We start from the raw sequence: 9,667 nt of genomic DNA, 5'->3' as shown, positions 1-9,667 counted from the left end.
CTCTGAGCAGGCCTATCCATCATCCCCATTCCCCTCAGCCCTGAGGCTGGACCCAGCACTCAGCTCCATCAGCTCTCCAGCAACAGTCAGACCTTCCAAGAGAAGCATCTTTGACCAGCCTGTCAGTTTTCTCCTCAAGATCAAGAATGATGAGGGCATAGAGAGCAGTGAGACCCTATATAGGCTTGACAACTTCATGAAATACATAAAGGAGGACTTTGACAAAGAAGCCCTATAGAAGGAAATACAGAGGAGTCAGATAGGAGAGTATTGTTAGACCCAAGTGTCATGTGAGCCTAGACACGTGATAAGCAGGCATCCCTTTGCACTTCGAGGGATCACCTGAGTTCACAAATTGTGTCTTTGGTCAATGTGTCATAAGGCCATAGAGTTGGCTTGAGGGTAGAATGGTATGATTGTAAACTTTAGCTCAAAGCTGGGGTATACCAGTGAGAGCTGTCAGTCTTAAATACTATACATGTCACACTAATAATAATACTACCAATTGTGTCTTTCTGTGTCTATGGTGCCCATTGTCCTTGAGCATTGTTACCATTCATAAAAGGTTGCTTGTGTCATTGAGCATTCTGTTGTCTGGGCCGATTGTTAGTTGTGATGACCAAGTTCTCCCATGGCCTTGTGCTCTCTGACTAAGCATAAATAGGGGTACAAAGGAAAATTTGTGATATTACCCCCTCCTTAAGACCATCATCCTAATGGTTTAATTTAGAGATAGTTCATAGTCACGAATTGCATTGGTGGCATTCATATATTTCTCATTGACCCACTGGTTGGATTCCGGTCCATACCCTTTTCAGCTGACAAGATAGTCAACTGTTGTTGTCATGCCGCCACCTTTTGCCTTGACTTTTCAGAGTTTATAGTTTAGGATCTGGTCGATTTCATAATGTTCCTCATCATCAATTAGATCAGGAGGAGGTGGTGGTGGGTGTTGTTGGTTAGGGAAGGCTGGAGCAATATATGGGGAGAGAAGATTTTCATTGAACATGTCATGGATTTTCCAACCGGTTGGCAGGTGGAGTTTATAGGTGCTTTTCTCTATTTTAGAAATGATAGGGAACAGTCTGGTGTGCTTGTCTGCCAGTTTCTGCTTTGGTCGTGGTAGGTGCAGGTTAGTCGTATCTAACCAAACCTTATCATTTGGGGAGTATATGTGCGCTGGTCACTGATGTTTGTCATAGTGGGTTTTCATTGTTGTCGCAGCTTTCTCAAGTGTGATCTTCGTTTCAGAATGAATTTTTGCCATGTTGGCAGCAAAGTCTGCTGATGTGGGGGTTGTTGTTTAACAGTGGTTAGAGTATGCGACATTAGGGTGTCACCCATGGTTGACAAAGAATGGGGTTTTCCCCATTGCTGAGTGTACACGGTTATTGTGCTGGAAGGCTGTGAGTGCGAGCCATTCGACCCAGTCATCTTGTTGGAAGTTGATAAATAGTCGTAGATATTTTTCAACTTCTTGATTTACCTGCTCTGTTTGACTGTCAGTTTGTGGATGATATGCCATAGAGGTGTTTTGTTTGATATTTAGGAGTTTGTAGAGGTCATCAAGGAACTTGGATATGAATTGTGGTCCTCTGTCTGAGATGACCACTTGGGGCATACTGTATTTGGCATACACCTCATCACATAGGATTTTGGCCCACCCTTCTGAAGTTAACTCTGTCGAGCAGGCAATTGGGATGATGGCCTTCAAGAATCAATTGACGATGATGAGAATGGCATCATATCTGTTACAGTCAGATAACCCGGTGATCATGTCGACTGAGATGTGGGTCCAGGGGGATGAGAGAACCTCGTTCAGATGAAGGGGGGCCACTCGTGGTTGTGTTGAAGCCTTCCCTCTCTGGCAAGTCTTGCAGGCTTTGATGTATGCCATGATATCTTTGTCTATCTTGGGCCACCAATATTCTCGTAAGAGTAGTTCCTTGGTTTTAGCGATCCCTGGATGTCCTGTGGTTGCATGGTCATGGCAGGTGGCAATGATTTCCCCCTGGAGGCCTTGGTCTCAGAGGATATAGATTCTTCCATCATAGCAGATCATTCCATCTTCTTTTGTCAACCCCCTTTCATGATTGAGGGATGGAGTGATCTTTTGGTCTCACTTGTGACTGTTCTGGATGATGCTCTTGATCCATTTGTGAATCTCTTCCTCCATGGGCATTATCATTGCCTGGAAATGTTCAGATCATAGAATGGTAACTCCCATGTTGTCGTTTCCTCCTTGATCATGATCCATGCAGCAAGACAGGAGGTCAGCCTTTTTATTGGCTGTTCCTGCCTTGTGATGAAGGGTGTATTGGTACTGAGTGAGTTCTGTAACCCATCAGGCCTGCCAGTGGTTCAGTTTCTGAGATTGTCAGAAGTACCTCAGATTTTGATGGTCAGTCCAAATCTCGAAGGTTTTGGAGGCCCTGATCAAATAGTGTCATCACTCCTCCAGGGCTATTATTATTGTGAGTAGTTCTTTATCATAGATCTTGTAATTCCTTTCTGTTATGGTTAATGCCTTTGAAAGGAATGTGACCAGATGCCATTGCTGATTCTGCTCCTGGGAGAGTACAGCTCTGATGGCTCCCTCACTGGAGTCAGCCTCCACTTGGAACTTTCCTTCCTGAGATGGTATGGTGAGGATGATGTCTTCAGCCAATCATTGTTTTAGATTGGCGAAGGTGGTCTGCTGGGAGTTTCTCCATCCCCATGGGGTGTTACCGGTGAGTTGGGTCATTGGCCTAATGATTCAGCTGTAGTCATGGATGAACCTTCAGTAGAAGTTTATGAATCCAAGGAAGGATTGCAATTCCTTCTTTTTGGTTGGTTCCGGCCATTCGACTACTCCTGCAACTTTGACTGGGTCCATTCGAATACTCCCTTCACTGATAATCACCCCAAGATACTCCATTTCTAGCATCTCAAACTCACACTTCTCGGCCTTGAGGAACAGCTTGTGCTTCCTCATGAGGGCGAGTACCTGTCATACCAGGCTTTGGTGCTCTTCCTTCATCCTTGCCATGATTAGGATATCATCCAGGTAAATCATGACCTTTCTGGTGGTGATGAGGTCTTTGAATATGTCATTCATCATCCACTGGAATGTGGCTGGGGAATTGATAAGCCCAAAGAACATAACGGTGGGTTTGAATAGGCCCCAGTCAGTTCTGAAGGCAGCCTTCCACTCGTCTCCCTCCTGGATTCATACATTGTTATACCCCCACCAGATATCAAGCTTCATGTAGTATTTGGTGCCCTGGAGTTTGTCCATAAGCTCTGAGATTAAGGGCAGGGGATACCAATTCTTGATTGTCATTTCATTTAATTTTCGATAGTCCTGAACCGGTCGTAGTTTACCATCCTTCTTTTTCACAAAGAAGAATGGTGATGCTATTGGTGATTTAGAGGGCCATATATGCCCGCTGGACAAGTTTTCATCTAGAAACTTGTCAAGCTCCTGTTGCTCCTGGTTTCCGAGGGAGTATGTTTTGCAGTCTAGATTGGCATTGGCATTCAGGATTAGCTCTATGGCATGATCCCAGGGTTTTGGGTCTGGGAGTTCATCAAAGAGGTCTTTGTAGTCCTGTGCCCACTCAGGTACCATCTCTTCAAATGTTTTCTCCTCCCTTCCTTCATTAGCCTTGGCTGCCAGATCGTTGGCATGATGAATGGCCCGAATGTGAATCTCTCTTTGTAGGTCTACTGCTAGAAGGGTTTCTCCGTCTTCCATTTCCTCATCCCATCTATCTTCCGGATCTTCATCAGGTAGTTCGAATGGGATTTTCCAACATCGGCATTGGGCAAAGGTGATCTGCCTGGTTTTCCAATTGACAAGCGGGTTGTGTCAAATAAGCCAGTCATGTCCTAGGAATAATTCTTTGGTTCCGAGGTCTGTTATGGCTAAATTGATCCATTCGGAATGGTCCCCAATGGTTAGATAGAGTTCAACAAATTCTGTGATTGAACCGGCTTGGTTCTTGGTTCCATCAGCATTATATACTGAGATAGGGGCAGCAGTGGACCAGGTTGGGAGTTTGTGTTGGAGGACAAAGTTTTGGTTTATCGAGCTTCTGGTGCATCCACTGTCAATCAGGGCGGTTACCGCATGTGTGGATCAGGTGGTTAAGGTTTCAATCTGGGCTTTAGTTGTCAAGTCCCTTCTGGGAGTTTTGGTGTGCCTGATGAATTTGCGAGGCCCTCATAGCTCGTCCAGCCATTCAAGAGCCCTGCTCCATGAGGTGCTCCGTAATCCCAATATTACTTCTTCAGTTACTTCCTCAGTCTGGGTTTGATGTACCCATTCTGCTAGTGCAGCTCTTGCTGTGCTGTCATTGATTGCTTCCTTGATGGCCCTCCAGGTCCATTCTGTATCGAATGGTTTTAGCCAACTGGGGGGGCTCTCTGCCCTGTTTCAGCCTATAGGCAGTTGAGTTTTTTCTTGCGATTCATTGGTGTGCATAATAACTGTTTGTGGTATTTTCAAATGCATATATATAGGAGTAGCTACAGAGACTTTGTTAGTCTGACTGGCAGCTAAAGCTGACACACCGTGAAGATTTCCAGCTGACTCAGTGGAATCACTCACTGATCGGCCCTGTCTTTTACTTCCTCAACTCTTGTTTCCTTTCTGAGTTCTTCGTCCTCCTTCTGTAGTTTGGCTATCTGCACTCATATGTCTTCACGAGTTCTTTTCTTCTTCAGGCAATCCTTGGTCATGTGGCCCTTCTGTCCACAGTTGAAGCACTTGCCTTCCTTCTTCATCCAGTCTATGTCCATCAGTTTTCCTGTTCCAGTATATGTAGTTCCCATGCCAGTTTTCTGGCTGCCATAAGTTGGGGTCATTGAGGGTCCTGGTGATTTCCTGGCAGTTTGCCCAGTCTTGTTCTAGGTTGGTGGGGTCAGCTTTTTAGTGTAGTCCTGCAGTGTCGACGATTCCACTTTCTGCCTTTGTCACTCCTTGTATATCTCAATGATTCATTCCTTCCACTGGTCATAGCCAATGGGCATTAAGAGTTTGATGTCCATGGCAGAAATCATTGTGAGATATGAGGAAGGGACTCCTCTCTTGAGGGCCTCAACCATTCAGCCATCATTTGCTACATCATCCCTAATTCCAGCCAGCTTGGCGAGCTGCTCCAGCTCATCAAAGTAGTCAGTGACTGCTTTATCTCCCATCTTGTACTCCTTGATCTTCTGCTTATGTACTTCCTGTACCATGGGGTTGATGAATTTGTCATTCAACATTTGTTTGAACACCGGCCAAGAGAGATATCGATAATGCCCCCTCATGGTGGAACAGAAGTTTGAGGAGATGAGGATCCACCATGTTTTTGCCTTTTCTTCTAAGTAGGAAGTGGCAAAGGTGACTTTATTCATGTCGGTCCTTAAGTAGCCGATATAGACTTCAAAGTATTGTTTGCAGTCTATGAGGAATCTGTCGATATCATCGGAGACTCCCTTAAAGGGGCATGGTTTGCGAAGAAGATCGGGTCAGCATTGGAGGATGCTGGCATTTTCTGGCAGGGGGCCCATCGGGTTGGGCTATCCATCGAACAGTGGTCGTTGCCATTCTTTGGGTGGTCTGGAGAATGAATGAAGCAAGTTGTCGTCTGCCACTGGACTGCCTTTGGGTTTTTCGATGCAGACAATGACCCCATCTCAGACTGTAAATCTGAGGCGGGTGGCTTCAGAATCATCTCATATAGGTTCCTTTCCACTTCCACTGGTTCTGGCCTGATCAGGGGGCAGTTGTCCCCCTAGTAATTGGCTTTCTTTGCCAGTCCAGGGGTTGTGGTATTCTGCTCTTAGTTGCATTCAGGTGTGAGCTAGGTGGATTGCTGTTGTATGGAGAGACTGGTCTGAGTTTGAAAACGTACTTTGGGCTGAGGGGGCCTGATACACGGCCCTTGGTGGTGTGATGGGGGGGATCTTTGGCATCGGTCGTATGGCAGGTGTTGTCTGGTAAGCTGGTGGTCAGCTTATGGGGTACTCTGGATGCCATTTGGTGTATAGCCAGGTGGCATAGTCTGTCGCTGCCTATTTCAGAATTTCTGTTTGTTTGTTAAATTCTGAATGTAAATATAATTGTCCAATCTGCAATGCTAGCCAAGCACTGTCACGCCATAGGAAATTTACCCCTTGCAAGTAATACCCCTGGTATTCCCACTCCTTTTCTTCTTTCATGAGCTTCCATATTTCTTCTTCATCTGTTTCTTCCTGCGAGTTGTATGGTGGTCTCTGGGGTGGCTCACTACTTTCAGTTTCTTCCTCCTCCTTGTCCTCATCATCCTCTTTGAGGAGGGAACTGATGGGCCGGTCATAGATACTCCCCACAGCCCCTTGCAGGATTGTCATCTTGCTCCCCTGGCTGGGTATTCAGGCCAGCAACTGGGGGGTCCTCATAGGCAGAGGCTGATCAGCTTCCAATATTAGGCTGGTACCTGTTTCCTTCTGTTGCTCATGCCACCTCCACTTGCTCACAATAGAGGCAGACGTTGTTCCTGTAGTCATCGTTAATAAGCTGCCTGACAACTTGACTTCCGAGAAATCCTCAGAGGGCATGGGCAGGGATGTGAGTATTCCCAGGGACTCATAGCCTGTAGTGTCTGAGAACAGACTTGTCACTTCCAAAGGCAGAGTTCACACTGGGGGTTCGTGAGGAGGGGGGATACTTGGGGGTTGGAGGCCTTGGGTATTGTCTTGTTCAGGTGCTGTCTGCCCAGTGCTCCAGGAATCCACTGCTCAGGGTACTGGGTTCTCTGAAGAGGGAGGGAGGTGGGGGATTGGTTTGTATAGGTGCGAGGATGCTGGCAATTTCAGGGCATAGCCCATACCAGTTGCTCTCATTGATTGCTGCAAGTTGGACCCTCTCCACTTCTCTCTGCTTGTTTCTATGTTGCTCATCATACTGTGCAGCCTCCTGCCTCTGCCACTCTTCTGACTCATGACATATTGGCTGTGGCTCATCCCGCTGCCTTCACTCCTCCTGTTGAATGGCATCATCATAATTGAAGGGGATGGTGAAGTCCCAGGTTGGAAAGTACCAGTGGATGGTTTCTTCCCATACTCGTCATCACTGCTCTTTGTCACTTAGAGGGGGCCTCCCTATCCTCAAGCTGGCTCAGGTGAAAGGGCAGGGGCTGTGAGGCTGGCTGTGAGGAGTTTGGGGGCTGGATCATCAAGCCATCTGAGAGGCATCAAGAGAGTCCCTGGCATGGTCAGCAATCTCAGGGGCTGGAGAGGCAGAATCAGGGGAGGGGGACTGATGGAAGAAGTCTTCTGGGAGGTCTTCGTCCTCATAGTCAGAGGGTGATCCTGGTATGAGTATACTGTGCCTTCTTGTGATGCTAATGTCTGCGTTTCCAAGTCGGGGGGAACACTGTCCTCTCGCTTCTTCTTCACCATCCCCCTGATGTGTGCTGCTAGGCCTGGCTTCTGAGGGCTGGTAGGTTGTTCATCGGGATTCTGGGATGTCATGTAGAGGAAGGTTGGGAGTTATGTTTCATAAGATTTCATGAATGCATAAAAATTCGTTGTAATGTCTGAGAGCCCAGACAGTGATGGAGTGGCATCTCTGGCACAGCTGGATGATCACCAAAAGTCCTATCAGTGTTCTGATGATGGAGGAGAGGAGTTCGAAGAACTCATGGTCAAAGTTCGGGTTGGTGGAGGTTGCAGAGGGCATTTGGTTTCTCAGCACAATTGAGCTTGAGAAAGGGAAGTTTAAGCTTCAAGCTAATTGTTAGACCCAAGCATCATGTGAGCCTAGACACATGATAAGCAGGCATCCCTTCACACTTTGAGGGATCACCTGAGTTCACAAATTGTGTCTTTGGTCAATGTGTCACAAGGCTGTAGAGTTGGCTTGAGAGTAGAATGGTATGATTGTAAACTTTAGCTCAAAGCTGGGGTATACCAGTGAGAGCTGTCGGTCTTAAATACTGTACATGTTGCACTAATAATAATACTACCAATTGTGTCTTTCTGTGTCCATGGTGCCTGTTGTCCTTGAGCATTGTTACCATTCATAAAAGGTTGCTTGTGTCGTTGAGCATTCTGTTGTCTGGGCCGATTGTTAGTTGTGATGACCAAGTTCTCCCATGGCCTTGTGCTCTCTGACTAAGCATAAATAGGGGTACAAAGGAAAATTTGTGACAAGTATCAGGACTTATATGAGACAGGAGTAACATTTCTATGGTGTGATGCCAAATGGTTGGCATTGCAAATGGGACTTTCATATATTAATGCAGAACCAGATGAATAGCAGGATATTTTACAATATTCCACCACCAAATATGCCATTCAGACTTACAATGCCAGACACCTGGAAGACCAGCTTAGTGAACTACTGGCATACCAATCAAGATTCAATGTCCAGCTAATGCTGTGGTCACCACTCATCACTCCAAGATCAGCCATCTACACAGCACCATCAGTATGAAGCCATTATTCATACTCCACACTGTCAGTCTGATCTTCAGCAACTTGGCTCTCTCACTCTAGACTCCAGCTGAAGACCCAGCTGATTGGCTATCAGAACTCATGAACCAGGGAAGGAAGCTGACTTCTCACTGCCCAACCACCACTCAATGAAGCCACAGGCAGCAGAACCAGAAAGGTGCCAGTCTGTGACAATCCAAAGGTGGTCTGACTAGAATTCACTCTATGAGATGGGGTAATCATACAAAAAAAAGCTGCACCCCAAGGAAGCCCTATCACTGATAATAGATTCCTCCACTCATTCTCCAGACCACCCACTAAATGGTGCCAACTGCCCCTTGATGAATGGCCCAATCCCATAAGGCCATTATCTGAGAATGCTACTATTCTCTAATGTTGACCCAACCTACTTCAGAAACCCTGACCCTTTAAAGGGGCCTCTAATGATATTGATCAATTCCTCATTGACTGTGAACAATACTTTGAGGTGTACACCATCTACTTGGGCACAGACATGAACTGTGTTGCCTTCACCTCCTCATATTTGGAGGACAAGACAAAGACATGGTAGATCTTGATTTTCTCAAACTTCTGCTTGACCACAAGACAGCACTACTGATATCTCTCATGGCCAGTCTTCAAGCAAATGCTGAATGACAAATTTATCAACCTGGCAGTCCAGAAAGTCCACAAGCAGAAGATCAAGGAATGGAAGATGGGAGATAAAGTGGTGACAGACTACTTTGATGACCTAGAATGACTTGCCAAGCTTGCTGGAATTTGGGATGATGTGGCAGATGACAGGAGGATGGTCAAGACCCTCAAGAGAGGATCTCCACCCTCATACATCATGATGATCTTGGCTATCAGGAAATTCATTCTGAAGGGCTATGATGAGTGAAAAGAATGAATCATCAAGATGTACAAGGAGTGACAGCAACAGAAAGTGGAGCAGTCTAATCTACAAGACTCTCAAAAGCTAAATCAGCCTTTGGCTCTGAGCTCCAAAAACAACAGCACATCTGCTACTGCCAAGTCAGAATCATTGATGGCCAACATCTCTTATGGCACACAGAAGACAGAGACTGGAACAACATACACAGGAGCAGGGAAGCCCATGGACATTGACCAACTGAAGAAGGAGGGTAAGTGCTTCAACTGTGGCCAGAAAGGCCACATGTCAAAAGACTGCCTGAAAAAGAAACAAACCCATGAAGAC

The sequence above is a fragment of the Guyanagaster necrorhizus genome, assembly GCF_019112545.1.
Source record: "Guyanagaster necrorhizus MCA 3950 unplaced genomic scaffold BT62scaffold_14, whole genome shotgun sequence".
NCBI lineage: Eukaryota > Fungi > Basidiomycota > Agaricomycetes > Agaricales > Physalacriaceae > Guyanagaster > Guyanagaster necrorhizus.
Note: the sequence above shows the minus strand (reverse complement) of the source record.